This window comes from Alligator sinensis, unplaced genomic scaffold (genome assembly GCF_000455745.1).
Source record: "Alligator sinensis unplaced genomic scaffold, ASM45574v1 scaffold1181_1, whole genome shotgun sequence".
Lineage (NCBI taxonomy): Eukaryota > Metazoa > Chordata > Crocodylia > Alligatoridae > Alligator > Alligator sinensis.
The window spans coordinates 505,966-523,048 of record NW_005842945.1 but is presented as its reverse complement, the minus strand read 5'-3'; positions in this window follow the sequence as shown (position 1 = coordinate 523,048).

Below are 17,083 nucleotides of genomic sequence, written 5' to 3'. Positions count from 1 at the left end.
AGAGCGCTGGTGCGTCCCCTGACCAGCCACAATCCCCGTTTAGGTACTGGGCAGGGGAGGCAGGGGGGAGCTCCAGTTTCCCCTCTGTGAGCACTGGCTGGGGAGTGGGAGCACCAGATGCAGGCCGCGGCTGCTTCGGGGAACACCATGGCCTCTTTTGGGAGAAGCAGAGCTGCTCACTGGTTGGTAAGTTTTGCTGTGGGGAGCCCCCCCAGTTGGTGAGATTGGCTGTGGGGGAACCACTCCCAGTTGCTGACTGGTCATGGGGCGGGGCATGTACCCCGCCTGACTACGGTGGCACCAGTTGCCCATGCCTGTCACGAATGATGGGCAGGGCGTGGCTCCAGTGAAGCGAGCCAAGCGGGAGCAGAGCGGGGGGGAGGGGTTGGGTACTGGGTACCGGCGCTCCATCCCGCCCACCCTCCCCATCATTCTTGACGGGCAGTTGCCTAGTCAAGGTAGATGTGCCAGTTGCCTGCAGGCTGTAGATGAACTGGCGCACAACCTCAGGGGTCCGCCAACACCCACACCAGGCCCTTTGTTTCAGCAACGGTCCAACTGGATCTAGACCTACACGCTCCAGTCTGCTCCATTCTCCCCTGAATGTCAGACATCTTGGATCAATAAAGGGTACCCTGGGAAGTTGTACACTCAATTTATAAGTCTTGAGGTGACAGGGCCAAGGGAAGGTCACCCCCCCTCCCACCCTGTTGTTGCAGGGCAAAGTTTGGACATCAGACATGCTGGCACCAGGCAGGATCAAGACAAGGATGGGGGCTCTGCACTGGTGGCAACTTTGTATCTCCTGGGCATACTTGTTCTGGATGTCTTTTAGCCCTGCTAGGTCTTTTTGCTCTGTGTATGCCATGGCACAATAGCCATATACTTAGAGTTATGCCCTCGATGGGTGCTCACAGGTTCTCTGTCAAGGCATGGTACAACAACAGGCTACCCAGTGACCCATGTGTCAAGACACCGATCCCACTGGGACCTGGTCTGAACTGCTGAGCAGTTCAGACATAGCTGGTGAGGGAATGAATGCTAACAGAATCACCCACTATTGATAAAGCAGGTACACTTAACGTTCATACGGGCTCACAGAACTCCGCTTGTTGGGTTTACATAAAACTGGTGAGGGAATTAATGGCATTAGGAGGACAATTATGCCACAGCCAGCTGAAAAGTGATGTTTTAGAGGTGCAGGTAGAGGAGAGCAACTGTTCCTCACAGCTGTTGCTGGGCAAATTCTGGGGATTTTTGTGGCTGTTGTGAGTTTTGGCACCAGTCAGCAGAGTTCACCAGGGCTCCACCCTGGCCTGCCAAGGGTGTCCTAAAATATTCATTATACACAAATACCTGCAAATTGTAGCGACGCTTGGGGGACAAGGGGGCTCACTACACAAAAATTGTAGTAACACTGATGGCCAAAGGGGCTTAGTACACGGCATTCAGTGAATTACCACGTTGGCATGACAGATTAATGGCTGCACCATTCCAAGTTGCATTGTTGCAAAGTAAACTACATTGGGATGGGGATTAGTTTATGATGATGCAAACTCATTTAAATCACCAAAAACTCGCATATGGGTAAAGCGTGACACCATGAAGCCACACAAAAGGGCAATTTTCATCACGTTTGCAAGCGCCCATTGCTCCTTCTTCTGTCATCTGCCACCACTGAAAACAGTTTAGCTCCATCCTCTTTGGAACCATCCTTCAGTTAGTTGAAGACTGCTATCAAATCCTTCCTCAGTCTTTTCTGCAGACTAAAGAAGTTCCCTCAGTTCCCAGTTCCCTCAGCCTTTCCTCACAAGTCATGTGCCCCAGCCCCCTAACTATATTTGTTGCTCTCTGCTGGACTTTCTTTAGCTTGTCCACATCCTTTCTGTAGTAGGGGGCCCAAAACTGGACACAGTACTCCAGATGTGGCCTCACCAGTGCTGAATAGAGGGGAATAATCACTTTTTTCGATCTGCTGACAACACTTCTACTAATGCAGCCCAGTATGCTGTTAGCCTTCTTGGCAACAAGGGCACACTATTGACTCATATCTAACTTATTGTCCACTGTAACACCCAGGTCCTTTTCTGCAGAGCTGCCGCTTAGCCAGTTGGTCCCCAGCCTGTAGTGATACATGGGATTGTTCCATCCTAAGTGCAGAACTTTGCACTTGAACCTGTTGAACCTCATGACATAGCTTTTGGCCCAAACCTTCAATTTACCTGGATCAGTCTGAATCCTAGCCCTACATTCCAGCATATCTATTACTCTCCCAAGCTTGATGTCATCAGTGAACTTGCTGAGAGTGCACTTCATTCCATCTTCCAGATTGTTAATGAAGATATTGAACAAAACCAAGGACCACTTGATACCTAATCACATATTAGGAAACCTATTAACAGGCTCAACTGTTGGCCCCCACCAAATCAGAGAAATAACTTAAAAATGAATACAATTAATACTGTAAAGAACTGCAGTCCAGAGCAGTGGGCACTGAGCCCACGGAAGATTGTATATTTGAAAGAGATCTGGGGTTTGCCACCATCAGTCCTTGCAAATGGGTGGTTTCCATTATGCTTGATTGCACTGCCTATATGTACATACTAGACCAATGGGGGCCAACCTTTTTGGGAGGTGTGCCACAAATTATCCCCATGCCATCCCTGAGTGCCTCTCTGATTCCTTTTCACTGTCCAATCTGCTGCTCTGCTTTCTGCTTCCTGTCCTGTGCCCCCTGCCTGATCTCCTATTCTACCTTCTGCTTCCTGCCCTACCTGCTCCTGTCCCCTCCCTGATCTGCCATGTATCACACAGAGAGGCTGCCTGTGCCACTTGTGGCATGTGTGCCACAGATTGGCCTCCCCTGTACTCAGATCATAGACTACTTCCAGAGCCAGAGATAGAACCCAGCAATCTCAACACCCACTACCCTAGTAAGACTCACAAATTACTGCATAACCCAGTGGCAAAGTGTACTGTATCTTGGTCTATGGGTTAAATTCAGGTGCTGGATTTAGCTACTAATCATGTCTGAGGTTGTGGACAGAACAGCAATTAAACCATTCTAAAGAGGAGGAGGGGAAAAGCTTACTGTTTTTCAGCTGATCTCAACGTGCCAGATCATAGGTGATGCGTAGGGGGGGGCACGTGCCTGCCCTGAGATTGGCTGCTCCCGAAGCTGCCGCTGGCTTCTGTGGGCAGTCGCTGCTTGCCCCCCCTCCCTGTCGCCGGCGACACGGCTGGTGGTGCCTGCAGGCAGTCTCCGCTCACTGCTTGCCACCACCGACACTGCCGGCAGCAGCTGTGGATGATCCCTGCTCACCACCCCCACCCCTGCTCCGCTGCCCCATGGCCAGTGGCAGCTGCGGGCGGTCTCCGCTCACTGCTGACAACACCGATGCCAGTGGCTGCAGGCGGTCCCTGCTCACCACTTGCTGCCATGGTGCCCCCCCGTGCCCATCTTTGGAGGTACCAGTCGTTCATGTGTCAGATGTTCGGGGCCAGAAGCTGACCATCCCCTCTCACTAGGTAAGTGAAAAAACAATAAAAGTCACAGTGTTTCACCCACTTATTCTAGACTTTTCATGTCTCTTCACGGAGTCAGGTTTGAGTCAAGATCAATAAAGCCTTCTTGCCCTACTGATTCTGCCCAGCCTGTTCCCTTGGCTCTGATTTCACTGGGGAGCACAGGAGGAATCTCATTCATCTATTCATCCATATTGCTATTTAGATGATGAGGCATGTTGTTATTTCTCTACCCCAAGGTATTTCTATTTGGGGCCTGGCCACCCGAGGTGGCCCATCAGGCCCATGTTTTTTGTCCAGGCGACAGCTGTCATAAATAATTTGAATCATGAAATGCCCACTGGCTCCTGGGGACCTGGCTGATGCACTAAGAGGCTTGGCCACTGCACAGCCTGCCTCTCTTCAGTACTAGGAAAAGTGTTGATAATTTTGGAGAACAGGCTGACAGCTTGACCTGCCTGTGCAGTGTTGGCAGCCAACTAGTTCCTGTTGCACTGTGGGGGAAAGCCAAAGCAGAAGGCCTAGCACGCCCGAGTTAGAAGTTTTATGCTGTCAGTCAGAGAGCGGAAGGACACAGGGCATGGGCACTTTCTCTGCAGTCACTTCTGTAAAACCTTTGGGATTATCCTCAAAGGGAAGTATGATGTCCATCACTGAGGCTTGTCCACCTTTTTTACAAAAGAGTCCAGGTTTTCTGAGATTGTCTTTGCCACCCGTGGTCACCTTGGGGACAGTGACCACCAATCACTCGAATTCACCATCGGGCGTAGGGTGGGTAAGATAACTAGTAGGGTGGAAGTGCTTAACTTTAGCAAGGCTAACTTCATTGTGCTCAGGAGTGTAGTCAATGACACACTGCAAGATAGGAGTATTGTCGAGATGGGAGTCCAGAAACAGTGGTCATTCCTAAAGGAGGCAATCCTTCAGGCGCAAAGGGAGACAATCCCAGTATGAGGGAAAAGGAGCCAAAAAACTTCCTTGGCTAAACAGGAAAATCCAGGGGACCTTAAGGGCAAAAAAGAAGGCATATAGGCAGTGGAAGCAGGCGGAAGCTACCAAGGAGGAGTATACCTAGTTGGCCCGCACTAGTAGGGAGGCAGTTAGAAAGGCCAAAAGTAACTACAGAGCTGAGGCTGGCAACACAAGACTTTTTTTTAGGTATGTAGGGAGTAAAAGGAAGGCGCAGGGCAGCATAGGGCCCCTACTAAACAAGAAGGAGCAATTAGTGACAGACAGGGGGGACAAGGCTGAGCTATTCAATGAGTTTTTTGCCTCAATGTTCTTGAACAGGGGTCAAAATAAGTCTCCTAATGGGCTCTTAGATGGGCATCAGAGGGACACCAGCCTACCAACTATCGACACTGACTTGGTGCAGTCACTTGGATGGACTGGATGTGTTCAAGTCAGCAGGCCTGGCTGAGCTGCATCTGAGAGTACTGAAGGAATTGGCTGGTGTCATAGCAGAACCACTGGCACAGCTGTTTGAGAACTTGTGGTGCTCAGGTCAGGTCCCAGAGGACTGGAAAAGGGCCAATGTGGTCCCTATTTTCAAGAAGGGGAGGAAGGAGGATCTGAGTAATTATAAGCCAGTCAGTCTCACCTCCATTCTTGGAAAGTTCTTTTAAAAGATTATGAAGGATCATATCTGTGGCAGTCCAGCAGGAAAAATAATGCAGCAGGGAAACCAGCATGGATTCATAGCAGGTAGATCACGCGTGACCAGTCTGGTCTAGTTTTATGACAGGGTCACAAAATGCTTAGAGGCAGTAGAGGGGGATGTCATTTTCGTGGATTTTAGCAAGGCCTTTGATTTGGTATCTCATCCTACTCTCATAAATAAATTAAGAGGCTGATCTTCTTGAAACTTGGCAGGCTTTGTGGCCTCAATAAGAGCTACCAGCCCTGCAGTTTTGACCCCCTGTGTTGTAACACATAGACGTGACAGTTTTGCTTTTAAGAATTTGGGATACAGTTGCCCCAAAACCCCTGCACCAATCTTCTTGAAACTTGGCAGGCTTTGTGGCCTCAATAAGAGCTACCAGCCCTGCAGTTTTGACCCCCTGTGTTGTAACACATAGACGTGACAGTTTTGCTTTTAAGAATTTGGGATACAGTTGCCCCAAAACCCCTGCACCAATCTTCTTGAAACTTGGCAGGCTTTGTGGCCTCAATAAGAGCTACCAGCCCTGCAGTTTTGACCCCCTGTGTTGTAACACATAGACGTGACAGTTTTGCTTTTAAGAATTTGGGATACAGTTGCCCCAAAACCCCTGCACCAATCTTCTTGAAACTTGGCAGGCTTTGTGGCCTCAATAAGAGCTACCAGCCCTGCAGTTTTGACCCCCTGTGTTGTAACACATAGACGTGACAGTTTTGCTTTTAAGAATTTGGGATACAGTTGCCCCAAAACCCCTGCACCAATCTTCTTGAAACTTGGCAGGCTTTGTGGCCTCAGTAAGAGCTACCACCCCTGCAGTTTTCATCCTGTTTTGTTGAACGCCTAGACATGACATGAGTTTTGCTTTCAAGAATTTGGGGTTCTGTTCCCCCCAAATCCCTACACCGATCTTCTTGAAACTTAGCAGGCTTCATGCTCTCTGCAGCGTCTACCACCCCTGAAATTTTCATCCAAATCAGACAAAAAACAATAAAGTTATAGGTACATTATTGTTTCCCCATTATACCCTATGGCTGGATCTCTGAGGCGGCTCCGAAGCTCTTCGGGAGCTCCAAACCGCTTCGGGAAGCCGAACAAGGCCAGTGCTTTGAGCCGAATGTGTTGCTTCAGACCCTGGAGTGTCCAAAGCCTTGCACAGCCCTGCTATAAACTTGTACTGAGACAGTGTTGGCTCATCTGTTCTTGGAAGCTAAACTGTCTTGGGCTTGTCTAATACTTAGGTGGGAATTCTGGGTGTTTTAAGTGGCCCTTGATTTTTTTTTGAGACAGTGCTGTCTAGACAAGAGGTAGCCAACTTGTGGCACAGGTACCAAGGGTGGCACAGGCAGCCTCTGTGTGGCATGTGACAGATCAGGGAGGGGGCTGGGAGCACAGTGGCAGATAGGGCAGGAAGCAGAAAGCAGAGCAGTGGATTGGGTATGGAAAGGGGTTTGAAGTAATACTCAGAGAGGGTGTGGGACTAAGTTGGGGCACACCTGCTTAAAAGATTGGCTCTGAGAAGCTGGGAGTGAGTGCTGACTGCTGAGTGAGTGTTGATTGCTGTGTGATTGCTACCTGGGCTGGAGCGCAGCCAGGGCCCCTGACCTGCTGCTGCCTCCGGCCCAGAGCTCCTGTGAGGTCTCCACCCAGACAGGCCCCTTGGATGGGTCGGTAGTGCCCTGGCCCCCCGTCTGCGGGGGTTGCCTGGTGGGACCTCTGAGGCCTGAGGGTAGCGTGGGGGCTGGGGGTTCCCTTGCCTGTCCCACATGTGCCTGCCTGGATTGAGGCTCTGGAGGGGAAGGTGAGGGAACTCCAGGCAGAGGTGAGCAGGCTGTGAGAGATCAGGGCTGCAGAGGATGAGATTGATGGATACTTTCATTCTCTGTTGGACCAGACACCTGGCACAGAGACATCACGGGAGAGTCCCAGGACAGCTGAATGGGGGATGGTCACCTCCAGAGCTAAACAGCTTGTGGCTGTGACTGCTTCCCCAATGCAACTGGGGAACAGATACAAAGCCCTGGCAGCACTGGAGGATGATGCAGCAGAGGAAACTGCGGGGGAAGACACGTCTGCAACAAACATCAGGCAGGCTGAGTGACATGAGTCCAGCCAGGTAAGTATCCAGCCTCTTCTTAAAGATCCCCAGGGTAGGGGCCAGCACCACCTCCCTTGGAAGTTGGTTCCAGCTCCTAGCCGCCCTAACTGTGAAGTAGTTTTTTCGGATGTCCAATCTGTACCTCCTCTCCATCAACTTGTGCCCATTACTCCTTGTTATGCCAGCGGGGGCTAGGGGAAACAGCGTCTCCCCCAAACCCTTCTGGTTCCCCCTAGTGAGTTTATAGACGGTCACCAGGTCCCCCCTCAGCCTTCTCTTGTGGAGGCTGAATAGGTTCAGGTCCCGCAGTCTCTCACTGTAGGGTCTGCCCTGTTGTCCCCGGATCATGCGGGTGGCCCTCCTCTGGACCCTCTCCATGTTGTCCACATCCCTCCTGAAATGGGGCGCACAGAACTGGACACAATACTCCAGCTGCGGCCTGACCAGCGTCGCATAGAGGGGGAGGATCACCTCCCTGGCTCTACTCGAGATGCACCTGTGGATGCACGACAAGGTCCGGTTAGCCCTGCCAACCATGACCTCGCATTGTCGGCCCATGTTCATCTTGGAGTCAATAATGACACCAAGATCCCTTTCCGCCTCCGTGCTCTCAAGTAGGGAGTTCCCCATCGTATAAGTGTGCTGCTGGTTCCTACTACCCAAGTGCAGCACCCTGCACTTGTCCGTATTGAAACACATCCTGTTCCTGTTTGCCCACCCCTGTAACCTATCCAGATCCTTCTGCAATCTCTCTCTCCCTGCTAGCGTGCTCACCTCCCCCCAAATTTTGGTGTCATCAGCGAATTTAAACAGGTTGCTTTCCACCCCAACATCAAGATCGCTGATGAAGAAATTGAACAGCGCAGGCCCCAGGACCGAGCCCTGGGGGACTCCACTACCCACCTCCCCCCAAGTCGAGTATGATCCATCCACCACCACCCTCTGAGTGCGACCCTTCAGCCAATCTGCAATCCATCTGACCGTGTAGGCGTCTATGCCACAGTCGCCTAGTTTATTAATTAGGATGGGGTGAGAGACGGTGTCAAAGGCCTTGCTGAAGTCCAGAAAGACTACATCCACCGCGACACCTGCGTCCATGGCCTTTGTGACCTGATCATAAAAGGCAATCAGGTTGGTCTGACATGATCTCCCCCTAATAAATCCATGCTGATTGCCCCTGAGCATCATTTCTGATGCCGGCCCATCACAAATGTGCTCCTTGATGATCTTCTCAAAGAGTTTCCCCAGGATTGAGGTAAGACTGACGGGCCTGACGAGCAGCCGGAGGAAGAGATGCCAGGTCATCATGGTGGGCGACTCCCTCTTGAAAGGCATGGAGGGGCCTCTGTCGACTGGTTCCCATGGCACGGGAGGTTTGCTGCCTACCCGGAGCCAGGATCTGGGCCATCACAGTAAGGATTCCCGACCTCATCCGGCCCTCTGATCACTATCCCATGGTCCTTGTCCATGTGGGCACGAATGATGCGGCCAGGAGTAGTCCAGACCGTGCCATGAGTGACTACAAGGCTCTGGGGGCCAGGCTTAGGAAGTTGAGGGCACAGGTGGTCTTCTTGTCCATTCTTCTAGTCAGTGGTCACCGTCAGCATCAGGATGTCTGTATCAGGGAAGTCAACCTGCATCTCCGGAGTTGGTGCCATCATGTGGGTTTTGGATTCTACAACTACGATCCACACTTCCGTGAGAGGCATCCTGGGATAAGATGGTCTTCATCTCTCTTCTAAAGATAAGAGTCTGTTCTCTTGCAGGTTGGCTGATCTCCTCCGAAGGGCTTTAAACTAGGTTTGTTGGGGGATGGGGAAGCAGAGGATAAGGAGAACCTAGGATCAGCGAGCCACAAGCAATGCACTAGATCAGTCCAGGTAAGCACTAAGGTAAGCACTAAGGGGACTGATAGACATCAGGATGGGGGGTACCAAGGGCACCCATCGGGGGGGATTAAATGCCTCTACACTAATGCTAGGAGCATGAGGAACAAGCAGGAGGAACTTGCACTCCTGCTTGCAAACAACAACTTCGACCTGGTTGGACTAAGTGAAACCTGGTGGGACCCTATTCATGATTGGACAGTAGGCATTGAGGGTTACAGGGTGTACAGATGGGACAGAGTGGGGAAAAAATGGGGGGTGTTGCTCTCTATGTTAAGGAACAATATACGTCCTCTATAATCAAGATGGGATCAGAGGACGGCCAAACCAAGGTACTGTGGGTCAGGCTACAAGGGGGTTGGGGAGGAAGGGACTTGGTAGTGGGGGTCTACTATAGACCGCCACACCGGGAGGATGAGCTAGACCTGGAATTCTCCAGGCAGCTCTCAGAGGCCGTACAGTCAAGAGACATGGTTGTCATGGGTGACCTAAACTACCCTGACATCTGCTGGGAGGAGCAGTCAGCCAAATCTAACCGCTCATGTAGGTTCTGAATCTGCATACAGGACTTACACCTAATGCAGGAGGTTTACAATCCCACTAGGGGAAATGTCTTGCTGGACTTGGTGTTACCTACAGGGGATGGATGACCTGGTGGGGAATCTGCAGGTACAAAGTAACCTAGGGGATAGTGACCATCGATTGATTGAATTCACTATCTGGTGCAGGGTGGGTAAACTAACCAGCAGGGCTGAAGTGCTAGACTTCAGAAAGGCTAACTTCAGTGTGCTCAGGAGATTATTTAGTGAGGCATTAAAGCTCAAGAGCATTGGCGAAATGGGGGTCCAGGAAGGGTGGTCGTTCCTCAAGGGAGCGATCATACGGGTGCAGAAGACGACAATCCCATTGTGCATAAAAGGGGGCAAGGGGCCAAGAAGCCTTCTTGGCTGAATAGGGAAGTCCAGGAAAGCCTCAGGTCAAAGAAAGAGGTATACAGGCTGTGGAAACAGTGGGTAGCTACCAAGGAGGAATATCCCTCTCTGTCTCGCACTTGCAGGGAATGAGTTAGGAAGGCCAAAGCAGGATCAGAATTTAGGCTGATGACAAAAATTAAGGACAACAAAAAGTACTTCTTCATGTATACAGGGAGAAAAAGGCACAGGTAGCATAGGACCCCAAATGGACAAACTAGGGCAAAAAGGTGACAGAGAGGGGGGACAAAGGTGAGCTCTTCAATGACTTCTTTTATCTGTATTCCTAGACACAGACCAAGACAAATCTCCCAATTGGATCATAGATAGACACAGGAGGGACACCAGCCCACAAACTGTTAGTTCCGACTTAGTGAAGGGGCACTTGGAGGGGCTGGATGTGTTCAATTCAGCGGGCCCGGATGAATTTCATCCAAGGGTGCTGAAGGAATTGGTTAGTGTCATAGCAGAGCTGCTGGCATGGCTGTTCGAGCACTCACGGTGCTCCGGTCAGGTCCCAGAGGACTGGAAAAGGGCCAATGTGGTCCCTATTTTCAAGAAGGAGAGGAGGGAGAAATTGGGAAACTATATGTCAGTTAGTCTCACCTCTATCCTTGGGAAAACTCTGGAAAAAATCATTAAGGATCACATTTGTGAGAGCCCAGCAGGGTGAAAGAAATCAGCACGAATTCATTGCAGGTAGATCCTGCCTGACTAACCTTGTTTCTTTTTATGACAAGGTCACAAAATGCTTAGATGCAGGAGTTGAGGTAGATGTCATTTGGCTAGACTTTAAAAAGGCCGTCGATATGGTATCTCATTCTGTTCTCATAAATAAACTGACAGGCTGTGGCATAGATGATTACACAGTCAGGTGGGTGGCAAATTGGCTTAGGGGTTGCACCCAGAGAGGTGGATGGGTTGATATCGACCTGGAAAGATGTGGGCAAGGCTTGGTCCTTGCACCTGCGCTATTCAGTGTTGTCATCAGTGACTTGGACGAGGGCGTGGAGAGCACCCTGTCCAAGTTTGCAGATGATACCAAATTATGGTGCAAAGTTAACACACCAGAGGGTAGGGAACAGATTCAGGTAGATCTGGACAGGTTGGAAAAATGGGCAGAACAAAATAGGATGCAGTTCAACAAAGACAAGTGCAAAGTGCTGCACCAGGGCAAAAAGAACCACCAACACACTTACAGACTGGGGGATGACCAGCAAATTAGTGGAAAGGGATCTTGGAGTCAGAGTTGACTCCAAGATGAACATGAGTCATCAGTGTGATGAAGGGGTCAACAAGGCTAACCGCACTTTATCATGCATTAGCAGATGCATCACGAACAGGGCCAGGGAGGTTTCCCCTCTATGCAGCACTGGTCAGGCCACAGTTGGAGTACCGCATCCAGTTTTGGGTGCCGCACTTCAGGAGGGATGCGGAGAATCTTGAGAGGGTTCAAAGGAGGCCACTTGTATGGTCAGGGGCCTGCAGGCAAGGCCCTATGTAACAGGGGCCTGCTCCGGGCCGATCTCACTGTGGCCCGCCCACCTGTTTCTGGGCTAATCGCCCACCTTCTCTCCCGCCGCGCCTTGTTGTTAATTAGTTCATTGATGTAATTAAGCAGGAGGCTGCCCATTTCCTGCCCCGATGCCAGGGGGCGCTATCTGCGGCTCCGTTCCTCCCGTACACCGCAGCCCAAGCCTCGCAGATGGCATCCAGATGTTCTCATCACCAGCCCCCCTCTGGGCTGCAGAATCCTCCTAATTGAACCCCACCTGGATTCCTCTCCTCAGGCGGTCTCATCCGCCTTCGTACTAGGCAGCACAGCTCCCACCGCTTCCCCTTCGGGTGTGATCCCCCACCGGGACCTTTGGCTCTACTGGCCCCAGCCCACCTCCAGGCCAGCCGGAGCCCCAGGCGCGCAGCTCTTGGGCATCCCTCATGGTGGGCCCCCGGCCCTTCGACCTTTCCGGTTCTGGCCCCAGCTTGGACCAGTCGGGGGAAGTCCAGACAGGCCTGAGTCTATGGCCTTTTCTCTCTCTCCGGGGGTCCACCCTCCAGGCCCTCCAAACAAGGGGTAACCCACCCAATTGTGGGGGCTGGGGTTAAGGCGCCCCGACCCACCTTTCACCAGGGTGGTAACTGGCCTGGCATTTCCTGGGGGCTCCCGCACCACTGAGAGCCCCACCAGGCCACCCACTCCCGGCAGGGTGCAGCTTTAGGTCGTACCCAGGACCAGGAGCCTCCTGACCATCTCCTACAGCTCCTCCCTGACCTCCACATGATACCAGCAGCCCTCCGGCCAGGCGATGTTGTTACCTGGCCTCCAGCAGCAGAACTGCCCTTTATATGGGCAGCCCTCGGTTCAAAATGGCTGTCCTCATCAGGCACCTGGCAGCCGCCAGCTCCAGGCCCTTAAAGTGTCAGGCACAACCAGTGGCCTGCCACACCCTGCAAGGAGAGACTGAGGGACCTAGATCTCTTCACCCTTCACAAGAGAAAGCTGAGAGGTGATGTCGTGGCTGCCTATAAATTCATCCAGGACGGGCAGCAGGGAATAGGAGATGCTCTATTTACCAGGGCACCCCCTGGAGTAACTGGGATCAAGGGCCACAAGTTGACGGAGAGCACATTTAGGTTGGACGTTGGAAAGAACTTCACAGTCAGGGTTGCCGGAATCTGGACTGGGCTCCCAAGGGCGGTGGTGCTCTCCCCAACCTTGGCAGTCTTCAAGAAGAGACTGGACAAGCACCTGGCTGGGGTTGCCTGAGCCCTGTGCTCTTCCCTGCCCAGGGCAAGGGGTTGGATTCGATCATCTACTGAGGTCCCTTCCGACCCTACATCTATGAATCCCTAACATCTGTAAGAATGACCGGGGTGGGGGACAGACAGAGGCCCGTGTCTGGCCCCTGCTCCTCCCCCTGCACTTTGGGTCTGGCTCTGCTTCCCTGTCCCCTCCCCGCCAGCCAGGGCCCGTTCCCCACCCCGCTGCTTCCAGTCTGGGCCTATTCCCTCCTCCCCCGCTTCAGGTCCGGCGCCACTCCCCCGCAGCCCCGAGCTCTGGTCTGCCTTCCCTCCCTGCTCCCCTCCCTCCCTGCTCCCGGCAGGGCCCAGTGGTGGTGGTGGGGCATAGTCTTTGTTGCCGTCACCATGCCCACCTCCCGATCCCCTCCCTCCCTTCTCCTCCCTGCTGGCTTTTGTTGGGGCCTGGTGGCGGGGTGGCAGTGGCACACTCCCCACTGTCATGGCGGGTGAGGACGGAGTCCTGCATCCGTCCCCATCCCCACTTCTCATCTGGTCAGGGGAGAGGGCGAACTCCCCACACCCTTACCCCACCACTTTGAGGCCAGGCCCGTTCCCCCCCCCCGGGGCTGTTGTCGAGGCACGGTGGCAGTGGCAGGGTGCCCCCACTATGCCCCCCTTTCCCACTCCCGCTCCCCTCCCTCCTGCTCCCTGCTGGGTTTTGTCGTGGCCTGGGGGCTCTGCATCCCCCCCCACATCTGGCCGTGCTCCCACTTCTTGTCCAGTCAGGGGAGGGGGGAAACGGGCCCGCTCTCCCCCCCCCCCCCCCCCCCCCCCCCCCCCCAACTCTGTTCCCGCCCATCTGCAGGGAACAGCTGGGGGGGGGGCGGGCATCCTCTGTGTCCCCGCCGTCACGGCAGCGCACTGCCTCCTGTCCGAACGCTCTCGGAGCACTCTGATTGTCTGTCTGACCGTGACGCTTTATTTGCACTGATTGGCTGACTGAAACAACCAAAGGCTTTTATAATATTAGAATGGTCTCCATCTTTGCTAACCAGCACCTCGCACCAATGCTACATCCCACATGCTCATCTTTTCTCCTGCTCTTTGATCCTACTCTTGTTCTGGGGAAATTTCCTCATCATCAGCTATCCCTAGGCACTGATGGTACTGCGGAGAGGATGCTGTAGCCCCAGAGCAGCTGGACACAGAAGGAGGCTGGCATCAGACAACTGGACAGCTTTACTCAGCTCAAGCTGATCCAGGATTTCCTGATGGCATCTGATGACAGATTTAAAGTAGCAGCAGGAACAGCAGCAGGTGCTGTTTACAAGTTGCCCTCAGAGATTTGCCCTCATCTATTGCAGCATCTGGCATTCAAGGGTTAAGGCTCAGGAGCTTATGAAGCAAGGCGGTTTCTAACCCCCGTGCCCGCCCCTCCCTCGCCAATGCCAACAGAACTGGACAGAGCCCCATGCTGCCACAAAAGCCTCTCTCTTTGTATTGTGGTTTTTCTCTCAGCCCTTGCCCAGCTCAAATGGGTGGTACAAGCCCATGATGGATCAGCACAGATGGAGGACAGAACTGCTAGTTTGATTATTATTATTGCAGGGGTCGGCAGGTAGTTACATATTTTTTTCCATTTTATTAGATAATATTGGACTCCTCATACCACCAGTGACCCCCTCCCCCCAGCCCTTCTCATCAGCATTGACCCCCCGCCACTGGCTAGTGACAATCTTGTATGCCTCAGCAAGGTGTTTCCCAAGGCCGCTCAGCCAGTCAGAAGTCCCAGCTAGAAGAAGCCTGTCAGAAGTCACCAGCTAGGGCATGTGGGTAACTGTAGCTCTTTGAAGGTAGCAAAAGTCCTCAGATACCAGTGAGGGGTGAGTGGATAGGAAGGGTCCACAAGCTATGAAGGAGCTATCGCTGAGCCTCCAGGGATGGCAAGAGGTTCTCTCCCATGCAGGGGCCATTAATGAAGCATTCCTGGGAGATGCTTTCTGCTGTCACAAACCAATTAAAACATTTTAGGGGGATGGCATTTTCCATCTGGTATCGGTGATGTTGTTGCTGTGCTGTCTCAGTTTTTACACCTGTAGTTGTATGTGTACAAATGATCTTAAGCACAAAAATGCCACCAGAATTGCAGGGCAGCTAAGACTGCATCAACAATTAAGGCCTGATTTGTGGGCCCAAGTGTCATTAATTCCTCTGCAAATAACCTCCCAGGGGAAAATAGAAGCTAGTATCAGAGCATTTGATCCTGAAAAGCCAGAGATATTGGCACGTGCTGTGAGTTAATCACATGAGATCTCATAAGAAGCTGGTTGCAGAACAGTCACAGCCTGTTGTGAACATCAAGAATCACTCAAGTTCCAGTCACAATCTGGACTTGCTGCAAATGAGCCTCTTGCCTTTTGTTTCCTGCTATAATTTGCTGTGGCTGGGAGAGCTGATACCTCCTTCTGAGCTACTGCAGTTTAACTGGGAATGGGATTTCAGGGCCTCTAACCCTGCCTGATTGGAGTCCCCTTGCAGGCAAAAATCAAAACCTGTTCATCCTCTGTAGCCATTTAAATGTTCTTCAGTAAAGGTTGCAGTTTTTCTCCTGTGGTTGTATCCTGAGCATATAGTTAGCCTCAGAGCTATCAAGCCATAAATATGTGACAGAGGCCTTAAAATGTGTCGGCAGGACTTACTCATAAACAAAAGACCCTGCAAAGACCAGAGGAACAGGAGGCTGGAGGAGGGGGGATATTTCTCCTGTTACAATGTTTTTGACAGTCTCAATGCAACCAACCATCCTGAATGTGGCAGAAGACTTCCAAATTTTGGGGCTGTGCCTTAGCATCCCTGATGACTTCAGGTAAAAACTGATTTATCCTGTTTCTGATTATCCCAGGCTTGCAGCTGATGACAATTAACTTGAATTAGCCATGACTGCTCAGGCAAAAAAATGTTATTTCAGATACACTGCAGGTACTTAGAAGTGGGACCATGGGCTTGTACACCTGTAGAATAAAAAGATTTCCCCTGGGATAAACATGACATCTGTTTTTCCCCACAGAAGTCAGATTTCTTCAAGGACAAAGCCTTTTTGAGATCCTCAGATCCTACAGAATTACAAGCCCATTATTCCACTTTAAGTACCTGTGAAGTATCCGAGATAACTTTTCCCCAGAACAATCCTGGCTCATCCAAGGGACAAGCCTGAGAATATTTTTTCCCAGCATGATTTAGTGAATTTTAGTTACCAAACTGCAAGTGTAAAGGGCTATACCACTCCCAGCTTTTGAGACTGGTCAATCAGAATGCAACTCAAATGCAGTGTCTGTTTTTAGTAGGCATCTGTCTTGCAAGGCAATAGAATTATGCCAAGTGGAACATCAGCTTGCTGAAGGTAATCCTCACTTGAAAATAAAGTAAAACTGGAGTGACCCCTCCAGGGTGCAAAAGCTTGGGCAGTGATTATGGAGACACTGAGCTGTCTGCACACCAGTGTCCCCCTCTCAGCCTTGCTGGTTTAATCCAAAGGAGCAAAGGAGAACATCCAGAGAGTGGGTTTTCATAGATTTCTAGGGTCGGAAGGGACCTTGTAGATCGTCGAGTCCAACCCCCTGCTCTAGGCAGGAAAGAGCGCTGGGGTCAAATAACCCCAGCTAGGTGCTTGTCCAATCTTTTCTTGGACACCTCCAAGGTAGGGAAAAGCACCACCTCCCTTGGAAGCCCATTCTGTATTTTGGTAACCCTCACCGTAAAGAATTTCTTCCTGATATCCAATCCAAATCTACTCTCCTTTAGTTTGTGGCCATTATTTCTAGTAACCCCGAGGGGCATCCTGGTGGGGGCACCCGGTAAAACAAAGTATCCCCTATCCCCTGCTGCCCCGCCATGATGAGTTTGTAGAGATCACCTCTCAGCCTTCTCTTTCGGAGGCTGAAGAGGTTCAGGTCCCTCAGTCTGTCTTCATAGGATCTTACGCACAGGCCCTCAACCATGCGAGCTGCCCTTCTCTGAATCCTCTCAAAGTTATCCACATCCTTCCTGAAGTGCGGCACCCAAAACTGGATGCAGTACTCCAGCTGTGGCCTGACCAATGCCACATGGAGAGGAAGCATCACCTCCCTAGACCTGCTCGTGATGCACCTGCTGATGCAAGAAAGAGCGTGGTTAGCCTTACTTATTACCTCAACACACTGGCAAC